Below are 19,596 nucleotides of genomic sequence, written 5' to 3'. Positions count from 1 at the left end.
TTGCGCATTACCCATTACATTCTTCGCGTTCTTTCGTTTCCCATCCTCTCTGCAATATATTACAAAGACGCAAATGAAATTTACTGATGAGTAGCCAGTACAGTATTTGACATAAGAAGAGAGAGACATGAAATACCGTGATGATAAGGCAATACAGTATTTGACATAAACATTTGTGGAGGGTGAAAAGTGAGAAATCGGGAAAGAGATGGATGTTTATATCACCGACGAGGCAGATTTGAGATTCAGTTGTCAAGACAATACAGTATTTCACATATAAATGAAGTATGATGTAAGACATATGCTTTGCCGGCGATGGGCGAGGCATGACAGAGTCTCTGACCAGAGAGTAGTTTGTCGTCAGTTGTTGCTTCGCTAGTCTGCGCTTGTCTGTGCGAGTCGACTGTAGTAGTCTGGTGTAGTCTGCGTGAGTCGGCGGGAGTCGGCATGTGTCGGCTGTGTGCTCTGCTCGGTACTCTAGTCAGGACTCTGGAGGATGAGTATTGTTGTAGAAGGTAAAGAAGCAGAATAGCGCGTATTTAATAATGTATGTTAATTGTAATTTAATTTGTTCCAAAAAAATGCCCCAATAATAATTTTTATAATATAAAATAACTCTTTTAAAGAAAAGCATTCATTTCAATTTAAAGAATATTTCCAATGCATGACCATTCCTTCCAAGAATAAAAAAAAATATACGCCAGCATTGCACGAAGCTGTGTCGAAAAATATCTAATTAAGAGCAGATATAATTGCAGTTTTTATTGAGGTAAGAATTTTTGCTTTTTTTATTCAGAATACAGGGCCAGAGGGCAGCGCTGCTGTCCTCATAAAATTTATCAGGGTACTAAACTTTTTTATTATTTTGGTGTTTAGGAATTTCTCTGTTTCCAACTTGACATTAAATGAGAAAAGAATTTTGTGGGAACATTAAATGTGAATGCATTTCTGCACACGTGTAACCCCCCACAAAAAATGTAAAAATGAAAATGAGCCAAGTGTAGCCTGCCCAAAGAATTGTTTATATTTAAAATATGAACCATGCGTAAACTCCCCACAAAATAATAATTAAATGAATTTTTTTTAAATATTGTAACCTCTGAACAAAATTGGCTCCCATTTTATAATCTGTGTGCAGAAATGCATTCACATTTAATGTTCCCACAAAATCCTTTTCTCATTTAATGTCAAGTTGGAAACAGAAAAATTTTCTTTAAAAGTGTTACTTTATATTATAAAAATTATTATTGGGGCATTTTTTGGAACAAATTAAATTATAATTAACATACATTATTAAATATGCGCAAGGCTGCTTCTTTACCTTCTATAACAATACTCATCCTCCAGAGTCCTGACCAGAGTCGCGAGCAGAGCACACAGCCGACACATGCCGACTCCCGCCGACTCACGCAGACTACACCAGACTACTACTGTCAACTCGCGCAGACTAGCACAGACTAGCGAAGCAACAACTAACGACAAATTACTCTCTGGTCAGAGACTCTGTCATGCCTTGCCCATCGCCGGCAAAGCATACGTCTTACATAACCCTCCACTGGGGGGGGGGGGGGGGGCAAAAATTTGACAGCGATGGTGAGTCAATTGGACTTGCCATGAGCAACAAATTTTTCTTAATGAACTAACTTTACAATCACAGAATATATACATATATATAGGTGCAGAACATGAAATAAAATATAGTGCACATCCACTGGGTACAGAACATATCAGCAATGAAAAATGTATACACAATGAGTACAAAACATATTAAGAAATGGCAAAAGTGCACACGCACTGTAAAACTCGTTAGCATTTTTACATCAAATAAACATAATGAGTACAAATCATATTGACAAATGACAAAAGTGCACACGCACTGTAGTTCAGAACATATCAGCAAATCACAAAATGTATACGTAATGAATACAAATCATGTTAACAAATGGTATAAAGTGCACACGCACTGTAAAACTCTTTAGCATTTTTACAACTAATAAACATTTCAAGGAGTGAAATAAAGTGCACACGCACTGTATAAGTCTTTAGGATTTTTACATATCATGGAGTAAAATAAAGTGCACACGCACTGTATAAGTTTTTAGCATATTTAGGACAACTGATCTTGTTAATAAATGAAATGAAGTGCACACACACTGTATATGTCTTTATCATTTTACAACAATTTAAACGCATTGTATAAGTGTTTACCATATTACAAGAACTAGGAAAAGAATGGGAAGGATTGCGTCATGGTTGTAGCACTTGAGGTTGCACGCAGCTGCACTGAAAGTCCATATCTTTCTATAGAAGCACAACACCAAGTGAGACAATCTCAAGTTCTTTTCCTTGAAGAATTAATCAGTGTAGCCAAGACACTGAAATGTCGTAATAATATTCCATGCTGTCATTTTGGTAGTGCACTAGGTACACCAAACAGTGGGACCATAATAACATCTCCATTGCTCAAGGTGGTGGACAGCATGTCGTGTCAACACCACGTTCTTGTAAAGTACACCAACGTAGAATTAATGCAAAAACCAAATATAGTGCTCCATGATCATGAGGATAGACAGGACAAACGGATATTGCAGTAATTTCTGGTAATTAGGTCAGAAGGTAAAGGACATTAAGTCACATACTAGTCTTCATTGAGAATTACACTAGTCAAACAACTGATTTGAGTAATTGGTGGCACTCATCGCCCAGTTACTGAACATTTCTGTACCATGTATGTAGTATTACAGAATAATGTTCATAAATTATCTGAATATAGTAATTGTTGGCACTCATTGGCCAGATACAAAGCATTGTTTTATGCATTATTCAGAAGTCATCATTCAAAATGAGTTAATTATTGGCATAGAATTTATACATAATTCATCTAATTATAGTAATCATTGGCATCATAGGTCATCTCATTACAGTAATCAGTGGCATTCATTGGCCAGTTACAAAGCATTTTTAATGCATTATTCAGAAGTGATCATTCAAAACGTGAGTTAATTATTGGCATAGCATTTATAGAGTATAACAAAAATATTATTTACAGAAATTATGCACATAGTATTTATGCATTATTACAAAGCATCATTCAGTATTACTCAGAATTCATTATTCAAGTGACATACTACTCAGAGCTGATCAGTATTACTCAGAACCCTCTTAAACTGGTAGCATTATTTGGGACTGGTAATACATTTTTTTTTGTGCTAGCAATGCATTGCGTTGGGATCGATAATTAATTACTGGGGCGTAACAATATTTGCTTTTGAGTTATTGCTGCAAATGAAGATGTGTAACGTCATTCGTCGTGAGTCAGCTGTAGCAAGGTTATGAAACCAGTAGAGTATATGTGATCACATTCATAAATGACATAAGTTTAATGAACAACTGCTTATAGCACATTAATTTCATGAATAATTTCTCCTGCAAAATATACAAAAATGGATTATTAAACTGAAAGAAGAAACGCATATTATGCTGAAACGTAGTGAACTTCGAATTAACAGGTAGCGAAATGTGTATAAAAATGTATATATGTTCTCTAGCTGTCCTTTCCAAAACCTTCAGTCATCATACCATGCGTTATAAGACATACTGTCAAAACGAACTGCAACAAATACTTAAATAACTACATAGCATTTCTTAACTAACAGTAAATATATAAACTTCATCATTATCCTCATCTGTAAAGAAAGAACTTCATTATCTATATTATCATAACTCCATTATTATCATAACCTGTAAAGAAAAACTTCATTATCCATAGTAGCATGTTCTTCATCATTATTCATCACCATTCATTATCATCTGCAAAAAAAGTCACTTCATTATTCATTATACAACTATTCCTTATTTCTAGCATATTTCATCACTGAAACTAAGATTTGTAGTTTTGTCTGACAGCCTGCATCAATCGCCTCGTATTCTGAAAGAAAAAATTAGTTAATACTGCTATTCTACGATGTGTATAGTATATTATTGTTAATGCTTGTTAATTCTGATCCATTTACTCTTCGTCACGAGGTATTGCATCTTCTTTCGTTCATTCCGAAGGTGAAATTCCCATTTATGTTTAATTTATTTCTTTTACACGTTATATCTTTCTGAAAATGACGAACAAAGATTAATGTCTTGCATTTAAATCATATACCCATTAAATAAAAACTGGTTTATAGTAACATAATTGAGCATACAGCATAGCATGACAGAAAACGTAATATGTCAAAAACATAGACAGTGTTCAGAGGCAAAAATGTACACAGTGTACCACAATGTAGCAGCAAAAAAAAAAAAAAGTAAAGTAGTCACGATGTTGAGATATCATAAGGCAAAATGTTAAAGTCAACTGGTGTTTGTTCTATCTTAAATATTTAATAGACCATACAAACAAAATAGGAAAACAATCATGCATACATGAAAAATGGAAAGTATGCATGGTCTGATGTGTAACGACAAGAAGAGCGACCTGCTAACTTGACCTTGCCGGGCACTTGCCAAGAAAAAATACGATAATCATCAGTAAGTGTTCATGTGAATATAATTGCATAAGTGGTCATAAAAAATTAGGAAATGGCATTACAGTGTGATAAATCATAAAGTATGTTCATTCAATAAAAGGTTTGATGTTGGAGACGTGATGGTTCCGTTTGGTTTTTCTGGTTCTCAAAGTTTCGACGTGTACTACAATGGAGTGAGGAATGCTGCGAATTCGATATGGACCTGCGTATAGAAGCTCAAATTTACTGCATCTACTCTTTCCTCTGTTGGATGAATAGTGTGTACGTACTAATATCTTCTGTCCAATGTGAAAGTCACGGCGTGTACAAACCAGTTTTTGCTGTCTTCTCCGGCGCTCTGCGGCACGTTTGATGTTATTCAGCGCAATGTCAATTATTTCATGGTGTCGTAGTCGACGAGATGTAGGAAAGGTTACTAATTCTTTAATTTTGTTAGGTGGTTCAACATTTTTCAGTATAACAGACGGAGATAGCATAGTAGATTCATTTGGTATGGAGTTAATTACATCCTGGAATGAGAGTATGTATGTGTCCCAATCAATATGTTTTTTATGGCAGTATATTCTACACAGTTTACCAATTTCTTTCATTAATCGTTCAAAAGGGTTCGAAGAAGCATGGTACCTGGATATGTATATCGGAGAAATGTTTCTAGCTCGTAACATTCGTGTCCATATAGCAAATCGAAACTGTGATCCATTGTCGGAAATTACTGTCAACACATGCCCTACATGAAATAGAAAATGTTTTACAAATGCTTTCGAAACAGTTTTAGCAGTAGCTTTGCGTAACGGAGTGAAGGTAACAAATTTTGAAGTGAGTTCAACAGCGACAAAGATGTAGCAAAAACCTCTATTAGTTCTGGGAATCGGACCAAAAATGTCTACAGCGGCCATATGTCTCAATTTAACCGGTACAATGGGATGTAATGGAGGAACATGTGAAGTCGTGTCTGATTTAGCTTTCTGGCAGATTTTACATGACGCTAAAACTCGTCGTATACGTTTCTCCATGTTGACAAAATACCAGTTCTGTCTCAGTATAAGAAAACATTTTCTGGCTCCGTAATGTGTGTAACTTAAATGAGTAGACCAGATTAATTTGTTAACAAGTTCGTCAGGAATGCATAATAACCAATTGTTGCTGTCAGGATGAGAGTGGCGAAACAGAATGTCATTGCGTACAGTTTAATGGTTTCTAATGGTAACATTATTCCTATGTTGCCAAAGGTGTTTAATTTCTTTCCATACGTTGTCTTTACTCTGCTCTTGCGCTATGTCTTGTAATGACGACGAAATGAAATTTTCAAATGAAACTTGTTGAGTGTATATGACGCTGAAATTAGCTTTGCAGAAGTTGGTTGCGATGTCTTTCTGATTGTTGTTAAGAGAACGGGATAGTGCGTCTGCTACAATATTTTGTGTACCGGGAATGTGAACAATTGTAAAATTAAATTCCTGCAAATAAAGTTTCCATCTATTTAATCTATCGTGTATAAATTTAGCCGAAAGTAAAAATTGTATAGCTCTATGATCTGTGTAAACGGTAGTGTGTCTTCCATAAAGAAAATGCCTAAATCTGGTAAAAGCCAATATAACACATAATGTTCCAAGTTCTGTAACAGAATAATTTCGTTCAGCAGGTGACAGAATGCGACTTGCAAAAGCGATGTTTTTAATTACTGTACAACCATCTTCTTCAATTTCCTGAAAATATGTACGCCTAAAGCGGTGTTAGAACTGTCAGTGGCAATGGAAAAATGTCTGGTAAGATCTGGGTGCGATAAAAGTGGTGCATTCAACAAAGCATGTTTCAAATAACATTCTCGTGAACAAGATTCTGTGTGTCAAAAGTATTGCTTTCGTTACTGGAAGATGCAACCTATACTGTATCTAGTCAAATTCTATCTGACGTGTTATTATTTTCAGGAGGATGCTGTGGCATTTCCACTATTTGTACTGTTCTATTATTTCTTCCTGACGTATTACGTTCTGGATGATACCTACAGTCTGGTTCATTCATGATAATATGTTGTTGCTGATGTTTTTGCTGCTGATAAGATCGATTGTCATTAAATGTACGCTGAAAATTGTGCTCATTATTTTTTGCGTCTGTCATGATAGTCATTTCTATACGGTGCAGTGCGATAGGAGCTGAAATAGTGTGTTTTCTGTACTTACTGATTCCCTTGTTGCTGTGCGTTACTATTTGTTGGAGCTGATGCTATGCGTGCACGCGGCGAAACATTAAGGCTTGGTTGACCTTGTACATTACATTGTTGGTTAGGTATGCTAACTGGTTGGCTTTCATGCTGTTGCGGTGAAAAACGTCTATTGTTACCAAAATGTGGTTCCTGTTGCTGATAATTTTACACATACTGATGATTGAATTTTGTCTGTTATTGAAGTTCTCGTGGTTGTCTTTTGTGGAGCGTCTAATGAAAACTGTCACTTTCGGATAAAACTTGTCGTATCAGGTTTTCTTTACTCACTCTTAATCCTAGATAGAGCGATAGTTGAAGAGCTGTTTTGATAGATACAATGGATAGTAGAAGAGAAGGCAGTAGTGCAGAAAACTAAAGATGAAATAGCACTACTACGGCTCGGGGCCCTGTGCACGCTACGGCACATATTCATCGAAGCGTAATGAATCTCCTGAGGTCAATTACGCGCTGCAAATAAACTTTAGCTTTTGCGTTACAGGCAATGGCGGTAAAAATCCAGAAGCAAGTTGCTGTGTCCATGCTAATTCTAGTTTCTGCATTACAGGCAATGGCGGTGAAAGTACAAAAATAAACTGTCGTATCCAGTCCAAAGCGTGTACCTGTGCTCTATCATTTTTAAATACCTTAGATTTTCTCACTGATAGAAAATGTTTGTAATCAAAATTATCGTCTCTGAATGTGTGAACAGGTTCACGATTGCATAGGAATCTGTTTGTCTGTGTCTTTTCGGATTCTAAGTCGCGTAGTCTCTGTATATTACCTAAGGTACACTAGCTGTGTAAGTGTGACAAATGTTCGGAATGTGGCGTATGCTGTGACGTGTTAGTGACTGAAACATTTTTCATTTGTGTCACTTTAATACGTTCGTCAATGTGGCTGATCTGTTGTTCAAATTTCTTATCGACTTCCGCATCAAGAGTGTTTGAAACTTCTGCTGACATTAAATTAAACTCGTCGCGTATCAGTGTTGCGTTTTCAGAACATTGTTCAGTGGCTGCACTACTTTCATCTCTAACTGATTCTGTTGTGGCTGCATGTGTATTATTTAATTCTTGTGCAACAGATCTAATTTCTTCACTACTGTTACTAGCACAAGCCTTAATTTCCTCACATAATTGTTCTTTAGTATCAGAGCGTTGCACGGTAACGGCTGCAATCTGTTCACTAAGTTGTTCATTCTGTTCATTAAGGTTGTCGTGTTTTTCATTTGACTGTTTGAAACTTTCATTAAATTGTTTGATCGACCTGTCATATTTTTCATTGAGTTGTTTGAAATGGTTGTCGAAACTTTCATTAAGTTGTTTGAGACTGTTGTTTAGTTCTTCACTGAATCATTTGAATTTTTCATTACGTTGTTTGTATGTTTCATTAATTTGTTTGTAATGGTCGTTTTGTTCCTTCTTAAACTGTAGCAATACTGCCATAATTTGATCCAAGCTAACATTAGCAAGTCTATTCTCTGTGCTGTGTGATGGTGTATCTGCAATTGTCACGTTTTGTGTATCCACTTGGATATTCTGTGATTCTTGAAAATGTTTGCTAATCGGATGTGCACTGTTGGTCACTACACCGGAATTAAATAAATCTGTCGTACTCTGATTACACTGTTCATTTTCATTAGAAAAATTTGTCTGTTGATTACGTAAATTTTGCAAACCGGGTGTGTAAAGCTGGGCAGCGTTCATTGTAACAGAACGTCCCACGTCATCAATTGTCGTTAAATTAACAGACGACACAATTGAATTGATTTGTTCATCATTAGGATTAAAATCATTACTAGCGGTCGGTACGCATTGATTGTCTGTAAATGGAGGATTGTCATCATTACACTGCGTGTCGCAAGTACTATCGGTCAAATTATTTGAGTCGGCTATTTCACTCATTACACATCGCGATGTACTGTTAACAGTTTTTCGCGGCATTTTTCGCAAAACAAAATTAAGCACAAATGAAACAAGCACAATGCAAAAATGCAACAAACACAATTACAACAAAGAGCAACAAATTGCCGATGATCTGTGAAAGAAAGAGTGACAAATTAGTAAATGCGTTGCGCCAGATGCAAACTACATTTAAGTAAATAAGAGCAGATATATGACTACTTATCAGAAGATTAAAAAAACAATACGATCCTGGCCGGATGTCGCCAAGTGTAACCTCCCCACACAAAAATATTTTTAAAAATTGAAAATGAAAATGAACCAAGTGTAACCTTCCCACAAAAAATATAATTTATAATTAAATGAATTTTTAATATTGTAACCTCTGAACAAAATTGGCCCCCATTTTATAATCTGTGTGCAGAAATGCATTCACATGTAATGTTCCCTCAAAATCCTTTTCTCATTTAATGTTAAGTTCGAAACAGAAAAATTCCTAAACACCAAAATAACGAAAAAGTTTTGTAACCTGATGAATTTTATGAGGACAGCACCGCTGCCCTTCGGCCCTGTATTCTGAATAAAAAAAGCAAAAATTCTTACCTCAATAAAAACTGCAATTATATCTGCTCTTAATTAGATATTTTTCGACACAGCTTCGTGCAATGCTGGCGTACATTTTTTTTTTTATTCTTGGAAGGAATGATCATGCATCGGAAGATTCTTTAAATTGAAATGAATGCTTTTCTTTAAAAGAGTGACTTTATATTATAAAAATTATTATTGGGGCATTTTTTTGAACAAATTAAATTACAATTAACATACATTATTACATATGCGCAAGGCTGCTTCTTTACCTTCTACAACAATACTCATCCTCCAGAGTCCTGACCAGAGTCGCGAGCAGAGCACACAGCCGACACATTCCGACTCCCGCCGACTTACGCAGACTACACCAGACTACTACTGTCGACTCGAGCAGACTAGCGAAGCAACAACGAACGACAAACTACTCTATGGTCAGAGACTCTGTTATGCCTCGCCCATCGCCGGCAAAGCATACATCTTACAAGGAAAGTTAGTATACATAAAAGTAATGATACACATTGATGTGTGTGTATTCAGCTCAGTACACAGTTTTATATGAATAATGCATATTTTTGAAGCTGGCATGATTTTACACATCTTTTTAATACTACACTGATTGAGTACAGAGGTATGCAAGATAGAAACGGTTGAAAATGAAGCAGAATGTTCATTACATTACCATGTTTCAACTATGTCTGACATTATTAAGTGTTATATTAATTGTCAAAGTTCAGTATGATTTTTATAGTCTCTTTTTATATGTTTCGTTTGTTTTTATTTTCGTTCTCACAGTATGTTGTACTGATGAGACATATGTGAAACGGGAGAGATCAAATGGGTAAGGAATACAGTACTGACAGGTGAAATACACAGATGTGGGCCTCTGTGTGTGTGTTTTTGTGTACTTTACTCAGTACGCCATTTTAAGTAAATAATGCATATATCTTTTTGAACTTGGCGTCATTTGTGCACATCCTTATTACATAACGTTGATTAAATGCACACTTATGCTAATACCTTTGAGATTCAAGTGAAGTAGCACAGCTTGGTGAAGACATATGTGTGAGTAGACACCTTTGTGTAAATATTACAGAAATAATGCACACGTTCGGCTTTGACACCTTTTTTTATAGATAATTCCAGTATTAGTCCAGAAGTTTGCATGTGTTCAATATATCTTGACACTATTTTGCACATCATTTTATTACTTCACTTTGACTGGATGGAAAGAATAGGAGAAGGGGGGTATCAACCACAACTGAACAAATTCTACCAACTTGGATTTTTGTTAACTGTTTCATTTTAATGTTACTCTGTAATTTGCTGTAATTTGGAAATAGAAGGGGCAATGGCACCTGTCTGAAGGACGACACTGAAAAGAGGGTCAGGATTTGATGATATCATGTGTTCAAAGCCATTGCCCCTACTCCTGGATGTATGCAACCCATACTTACATTTGTACTTTTCAAGGTCATTTAAGTGCAAAGCTTCCCAGATTGTATCTTCATATAGTGCTGTACTGATATGCTACTGTACTGAACACACATTGATGTCTAGGTCACCAAATTCGCTTGATCTGAATCCAGTGAAATTCACCTAGGTCACTTTTGGACTCCAGCTCCAATGCTGAGAAACAACTGGGCCATAATTGCGTGATCTCTCACTAGCCCTAACTGCCTGCTACCATGCAGAATCTTTGCCTTATGGCATCCAAACTTGGATCAACACTTTAATAATCAAGTGTTCGTAGTTTTGGCTCATAAATGTATGCTGACTGTAAGAACTTACAATATAATCAAGATGAAATGGTGCCTCATCAGTGAAAGCCACTATTCAACAAAGAAAATGTCTGACACATCGCTGATTACATCATTCATAGAACTGTACACTTTGATGAAACACAGCTGCTGATATTTCTTTCTCCAAGTATTTGATGGTACAGAAATAGCATTTTATTATGAGACTGCTCAGAAAGCCACAATTATCAACATAATTTGGTGCAACGTATTGTCTTACGCTAGGGCGGCCGTCATGAGGAGTTTACTTCCCATGTGTCCTGGGAATCTGTATTTCTATATTTTTCTCTTTTGCAAATAGGAGACGTCAACGTCACACAGAAGGTAAGACAAGGATCAGTTGCTTCAAACATCCTCTTGTCCAGAAATGGCATTCTATAAATCTCTCAAAATACAAATTAAGAGTAGCAAGTCCTCTAGCATATGCTAATGAAAATATCTTACTGGTATCTGCTAATTCCTCACTTTTACATGCTTCCAATGATTGTGAGGAGAACAAGTCCATTATGGACACTCGTCCATAACTGTTACATATACTGGGAATGGTACATGGAAAGGCAATGAAGTGAGTCCCTCGCTGAGGCAATTTTCATGCTACCACAGTTCAGTATCTATTGAAATAAAAAAAAGCAACCAAAAACTTGCAGTAAACCTACGAAATATAGCTAGTCATACCATATTGTACATTTTGAACATTTTCTCTACCAAAGAATCTCAAGTGGTATTCTGATATGTTCTGTTCCTATGTATTTTTCGTGATTAATATACTTCTGATAGGTGAAGAACATTAGTTCTGAGTTTATATGTAAATTACGGGTAGTATAGCACATTCTGATTCCCTCGTGTAGACTGTATGGCCTGCAGACATCCTTCACTGTTTTTATTTAATTTAATTTTTATGTTTTTCACAAAGTGCAACACATAATAAGCTTTTTACGCTAATTAAGAGCATATAGGCATGGTCTTTTACGAATGTACTTCCGACCAAAAAGTGGTTCTGGTAGCTGGAGTCCAAAGTTCTTGTTAGTGATACCTTTTGCGTTCTTGTGAAGGTATTTCCATAGCAACTTTCATCCAGTAACAAATATTTCTTTATGTCTAACCGAGAAGTGAACTACTAGTTTTCATAAATTTAGATTAAAAATCTTTTTAACGTAACGAAATATTTTCAAAAATTTTTAATCTCCTATTTTTCAATTTCCAGAAACATCGAAAAACCTTTTTTTTATCGCTAACAGAGAAATCAAATACCAGTTGTCATAGATGTACCCTTAGAAACCTTTAGTAGTTCTTCAGCAATTATTTATTTTCAGAAACACGTTCACCCACTATTTTACCCCCAGAGTGACTGAATTTCCAAAAACACTGAAAAAAGTATTTTTTCATTTTCTGAGTGAGAAACCAAATACCAGTTTTCGAAGTCTAGCTTATAATTTCCCTTAATAAAGACATACTTTCAATAGCCTTTGATCCCCTGTTTCAGCCCATGTGGAGTTGAATTTCGGAGAATCGTTTCGTAAACGATGCCTACAATATAAGTTATTCACCCTCTCCAGACCTCAAGTTTCTATTCTCGCAGTATAGGCAGGCCGATGATGAGTCAGTGATTCAGTCTGACTCTATTTCACCCCCTTAGGGGCTGAATTTCTACAAACGGTGAAGCACGTATTTTTTCATCCATAATCGAGAAGCCAAACAACAGTTTTCAAAGATTTAGCTTTAAAAAATGCTTTCGCAATTAAATATTTTCATAAGACGTTGCACCCCCTATTTCACCTCCTTATGGTTTGAATTTCCAAAAACAGTGACAAGCGTATATTTTATTTCTAACAGAGATGCCTAATACAAAGTGTCATGGATTTAGCCTCAAAAATGCTTTCACAATGAAATATTTCCATACAAACTTTCATCCTGCGTTTCATCCCACAGGGGTTAAATTTCTAAAAACCAGTGGAAAAGTTTTCTTTTTATTTCTACCTGAGAAGTCAGATCTAAATTTTCGTAGATACAGCTTTAAAAATGCTTCCATAATTAAGTATTTTCTTAAAATATCTGATCACCTGTTTCACCACCTTATAGGTCCATTTTCTAAAAGCTCTCAAACACGTATATTTTTTTTTAAATTTGTAACCTAGAAGTCAAATTCCAGTGTTTGTAGATGTATCTTTAAAAATACTTTAGTAGTTCTTTTATAGTTACATATTTTGAAACAAAACCTTCAACTCACTATTTCACCCTCATAGGGTTAAATTTCCAGAAAGGTGAAAAGCGTAGTTCCTTATTTCTGACCGAGAAAGCAGATACCAATTTTCGTAGGTCTAGCTTCAAAATAGCTTTAATAGAGATATTTTTTAAAAGCCCTTCATTTCCTATTTCATTTCCTTAGCGTTGGAATTTAGAAAAATGTCTTATTCGACGCCTACACGATGATATCGACATTCAAATTTCAAGTTTTTATCCTTAGAGGTTTTGGCTGGGTGATGATGATTCAGCCAGTCAGTCAGTCAGGACATTGCCTTTTATATATAGAGATTCCATCTCTTGCCAAAGATGCAGTGCGTAACAGTGCCTAGAAATGCAGAGTGACAGTGGTGGGAGCCCAAATACTGACCAGGTCTGCTTTATACGATGGACTCTCTTTATATGCAGCTGTACCTAGTAACGTCCTCTTGGAATTTGATCTGGGCTCAGAAGCACGTGATCGGCTACTGCTTCTGCATGCAAGTATGTAGCATTTTGGTTCGTCATACATCTAGGCATAAGACTTCGTGTCTTGGTCTCAGTAATTGTTGATGTGTATTCCTTCTCCAATGAAAGGTCTTTTTTTTACAGAGGTTTAAAATGAAGTCAATGAACACACAAACCTGTGCCAATAATATGCGTTACACCTCTCACAGACGACAACAGCAGCATGTGAAACAAGCTATAGCTCTGATAATAAGCCCTTTGTCGACCAGTGACAAAAGACACAACAGTCAACAGTTATCACGAATACAAATGATCCAGAATGCCTTACGAATGGAAGTGCCTGGACTTTTATGAAATCTGTAGACTGTAAGTCTGATCAGTATGAAATCACCTGCACGGTGATTTTATCGTCCCCTGTTTCCTTACATTTGACAACTGGTCAACCATTATTTTATTGAATTATCTCAAACTGAAATCTGCTGTTCGCTTTCAAATGCAAAACTGCTAAATCAGAATTTAAATTCATTTCTCCCACAGACTCTCAATATATAAACCAACAAACTGAAATTTCATAGGAACATCAACATATTGGTATTAGAATTTTGCAACTTCAGACATTGTTGTACATCAAACACTGTTGCACACGTAAAAGTCTTCCTTCCCAAGGACGACTATCAACCAAAAAATCCAACATCAATAGCAGAATGTTTACTGGTACGTCGAAGATATAGGTTCTGTAACTTATACATATAAGAACTACCCCTTGGTAGAGGAACTGTTACGTGACGAGGACTCTGAAGAGCTATTTGATAACGTGTAGCCTTTGAACAGTTAGAAGCGGATGGGAATTCTTATATTCTGTATAGTACGTTTGAAACGTCACTAGAATTGTTTTTAAATTGTTAACAGTTACATACTTTGGCCGCGAAGGAATGATTGCAAAATCTTGATAATGCTGATTTCCTTTCGGTTAGTGCACAGAACTGGCAAAGTTACTGCAGGTAAGTACAAGAGCTGGGACGAGAGTATTGGACCATAGATGGAAATGGTGATCGATTAGGTTATCATAAATACCACGCACTCGAGCTATGATAATAATGATAATCTTGAATCAAACACAAATGATAGTGATCTTTAGTGAACATCGTTTTGACAGTTATTTCAGGCACGGTTGATTACACTTCGTAAACATTACTCGTGTGCTATTTTTAATAAATACAATATGCAAACAGATTCCAAAATAAGTTTTTGACTTTCGATCCGTTTTATCCAAATTGTACATTCATTTACAGGTTGATAATTACTGAACTATACAAAAAAAGTAAATCAGTTACAAAGTACTGAGTGCACACACTTTATTCAACAAGCAAACGTCACTACAGATATTCGGATTATTACGGTACACCTTGTCTTTAATATAGCCCCACAAAAAGGAGAAGCATGTGTTCCGATCTGGAAAATATGGCAGCCAATCAAGGCCCATGGCAATAGCCTCTGGGTAAGCCCGAGACAGAATGCGCTCCCCAAAGTGCTTTCCTTTTGAATGGGGTCGAGCTCCGTCTTTCATGAACTACGTCTCGTAGAAATCTAAGTCATTTTGGACAATGGAGATGAAATAAACTTCTAAAATCTTCACGTATCGTTCGGTAGTCACCGCGCCATCAAGGAATATCGCACCAATTATTCCGTGACTAGACATTGGACACAACACAGTCGCCCGTTAAGGTTTAAGAGACTTCTCGATGGCGAAAAGCGCATTCTCAGTCCCCCAAATCCGCCAATTTTCCTTATTGATGAACCCATCAAACTGAAAGTGGCTCGGTCGCTAAACCAAACTATACTAATTCCCATCATGCCCCGTGACCAACCGCGCAATTTGAACGTCCTAACGCAAACCGTTCAGAAATTATTACGTTTTTATTTCGTATAACTGTCAGTCTGTACTTTTATTTTTCATTGTTTGTAGCAAATAAATAATACATAAGTTACAGGTAAAACTGTCGAGCATGACTCTGTCAACAAATTAGATGACTTCCGGTCCGTCGGACGTGTCACATAATCGGGCAATATTTCCGTTAGCGACGCCTCCGATTTCGTGTTACACACAAAACGCGGGTAGTGGTGCCACCTCTCCCGACTCCTCTCCACACGGCAAACCGATATCTTGCCAGTATCAATGTCGATAACACGAAAGAACTGTCGAAATTTTTGATCCATGGGATGGATGAACTGTTAATATACATAATTATATTCGTACAGGATTCTCAGAGATGTAAGTAGATACAAATATCGATGATATTCTTAATTACTTTTGAGCTTAGTAGAATCACAATAATACTACACAAAATATTCCAGAATACTTAGTTTCTTAATCGCAACGTCACTGCGTCACTAATGTGTTGCATTTCTTCTGATTCCGAATTTATTGTTTGAGTCTTTCCGGGTCTGTAAATGTATAGCGTGGGAGACGGGGCTCTACAACAACGAATGTAGGTTAAATGAATTCGCGTTAGAATCACTGCCTACTTTAGCATCTGTCAGTAAGTCATATGTCTCATTATGTTCTTGGGAACGGCTTCTACATAAAGATCCTCGAAACGATAACTACCCGCAATACTATGTCAGAGTAGCAAAAGTCGGCATTGTTCGCACTGGAATAAAAGACTTAGTTGTGCATAGTACGCTCTAGCACACTATCTGCCTTTTGGGACAATATCGGTTAGCGATCATATCTGCAAGCAAAGCTAATCAAATTTATAGCAGTTGCTGTCAACTCTTTTTACAGTCAAAGGAAAGTGGTTTGCTTTATATCGGAGCAGTGCATTAAGATAATGATTTCAGAAGATTGTTCCTCGGATACGGCAAACACTTCTCTCGCTTTAACAGATGAGTAAGTTAGCAAACACTTGCGGTAAACTGATTTTCGCAAGTAGTTGAAGGAAAATACTTCAGGAGGAAGACATCAGATTGCTTATGACATTTACAGATTTCAGATACGGAAATATCAAGCCTAGAAAATTACCTGCGCAACAACCATTTTTCTCAAACTAAGGGTGTAGTTCAGTATGCAGGGCTGATGTTGTGCCCAATAGTGATAGCCTATGGAGTAGTCTGGTGTACCATGAAGAAATATTCCACAGGAATGGATATACAAAACATCAAATTAAGAGAGTTTTGCATGCGGAAACACCAGACCAGAGAAAAGGAGAGGAAGACGAAAGAAATGTTAAGTCTACGATTTTTCTACAAAATGTGGGAAATATTTCTTCAAAAATTGCAAAAATAATGAAGAAGAATAAAGTGGGTATGATTTTCCTTCTACCGGCCAAGATGGCAGCTCTTCTGGGATCTGTGGAGATTATCTGCCATTACGAAAGGCAGGTACACACAGAAAACGGGTACGCGCTATAAAAGAAACTCGCATTGAACACCAGCGATACGTTCGCCCATGCAGCTAAACAAATCAGCCGTGGCTGAGCAGCGTATTTCCACTGGCCAATCTATGAATTGCGGGAAAATTAACGCTTAAATGTATAATTTTTCTATTTTCATTTAAAAAAATAATTTTTAAGTTTTTAAGGAGTTCACAGAAAGGGAAAACAGAGAAATAACTCTTGGGTTGATAATTTTCTAGAAAAGGTCACCGTCCAGATGTTACATACATGGAACAACAAGTGTAAACATACGGTTGCCAGAGAATAAGCCACACAACTGAATATGGAAATACATCATTTCTATTATTTTTCTAACATGTTTCCTGAAATCTACTCACATAGAGACTCTATCATCCTTGTGACAAGTATAAGAATCTGGAATTAGCACAGTCTGCCACGTAACATCATGTCCGATTTGTGATCAGTGCTAGTTTAGCAGAGCACGGAGAGAAATTTTCCTGCAATTGATGGAAACTGATATACCAGTTCTTGTATTTTGTTGAAACAAATATACTCATCACATTTAATGCTGAAAACTAGTGTATACTCACCACATTTAGGATACTTGCTTCGATTTATTTTGGCTTTCCACTTAGGCCAGTGGTCCGTAGAGTCTGTTCGTAAATTTTGTGGCGACATAAGCCACGGCACAGTTCTTTTTTCTCGTCTCTAGTTGTTTCAGAATATTATTGTGAGGTGTACACCTCTTACGCCCAGCTCTTCCTATGCCAAACAGATATTGCACCACAGCAATCCTGAATTGCTTCAGATTGAAGGAAGTAAACGGTAAAACAACGTGATATCATTTTATCTTATCAAAATAATCTACGTTTCCTTTAAATTTATTTTGTTGATCAGAGAGGGAAAGGTTCTTTCTTTTCCGTGTACACTGACTGTGTTCTGTCACTTACTTCGATGCTTTTGGGTTCATCATTCTTGTACGACTGTTTGTGAGTACAGTTAACGGTTTTGCTGTTATGCTGATTGATAAATGGTATAACATAACAAGAAACATTACGAGGAACTTCCGGAAAAATGAAATAACTCAACAGTTTATTTTTATCTTCTGCTGTGGAATCATTTTCAAAACTGGTGTAACTATGTAACTCATTTGGATTTAGTGGAGAATCATCATCACTGCTAGACTTTAACTCTGTGAGATCATCATTACTCTAGAAGGTAAGCCTAATAGCCGTCCTACGTACCCTGCAACAACGTCGGTCTTCCAAAGATCATTGTAACTGAATAATCGATCCATAAACTAGAACTCAACCTTAAATAATAATAATTAACTACCATGATAACTGTAACACAACATAAAATAACATCCAACGTAAAAGCAAACCACAGATTGACAACATTTGTGCATAAATGGTGAAACCGCAAAATAAACTCGCGATTGCTGTGTGTCAGTATTCACGCAGTTTTGAACATGTGCAACACACACAAACTGTGATGTAAAATCCAAAGTTGAATGATTTGACAATTTTCTTAATTCTAAATAGTTGCTTTTATTTGTGTGATTTTTTCCCCTTCTTCTTACACCGACTCTTAATAAGGGCAACACAATGTGAAATTAAGCAAAATTCACACTGCAGTCATCCAAAGAGTTTATCAGAAGTCTGTTGTGAACCAACTACTACACATGCAGTATCAGAAATTCTCTCCAAGAACTGAGGTGCGCCCGCATCTCGTGGTCGTGCGGTAGCGTTCTCGCTTCCCACGCCCGGGTTCCCGGGTTCGATTCCCGGCGGGGTCAGGGATTTTCTCTGCCTCGTGATGGCTGGGTGTTGTGTGCTGTCCTTAGGTTAGTTAGGTTTAAGTAGTTCTAAGTTCTAGGGGACTGATGACCACAGCAGTTGAGTCCCATAGTGCTCAGAGCCAACCCTATATTTATTCCATACTGAATTTTTCTTTCCCCTTAAAAGATCTGTTATACGCCACACTCGAATTCGACGTCAGGAGAGACAGTATTCTGGTCAGCTGCAATGGATACACTCCTACCTATGGCATATAATCTGTCTTCTCGATATACATTCCACGAGTCGCTAGATATCTCCGACCTTTCTTGTTCATGTGTCAGACACCTCTCAGTAGTAAGAATATTTTGAGTGTGAGAAATTATCTGGATAGAAGCAAATTCGGAAACATTGTTAGGAATACTTCGACAATTTACTGATAAGATTTTGGCAGTCACAGTGTCTTCGAACATTCTGTGATTTCGCTATCTACGGGTCGTCAGGCAAGTGTTCACCAGAAAACCTCGTCCTACCACTTAGCCTTAAAAAAAAAAAAAAAAAAAAAAAAAACCATTTTCATTCAACAGGTACACTGCCAATCCGAGTATTTGCTTCCTTTATACACCACTGACTTGTCAAGGGGAATTCTACAATTCCCCATACAATAATATGGGACCAGAAATTTGCAATGAAGACCATCACAGAGTGGACGAAGCCTTTGGTTGTC

This window comes from Schistocerca cancellata, chromosome 3 (genome assembly GCF_023864275.1).
Source record: "Schistocerca cancellata isolate TAMUIC-IGC-003103 chromosome 3, iqSchCanc2.1, whole genome shotgun sequence".
Taxonomy (NCBI): domain Eukaryota; kingdom Metazoa; phylum Arthropoda; class Insecta; order Orthoptera; family Acrididae; genus Schistocerca; species Schistocerca cancellata.
The sequence above is the reverse complement of the archived record's forward strand: the minus strand, read 5'-3'. Positions refer to the sequence as shown.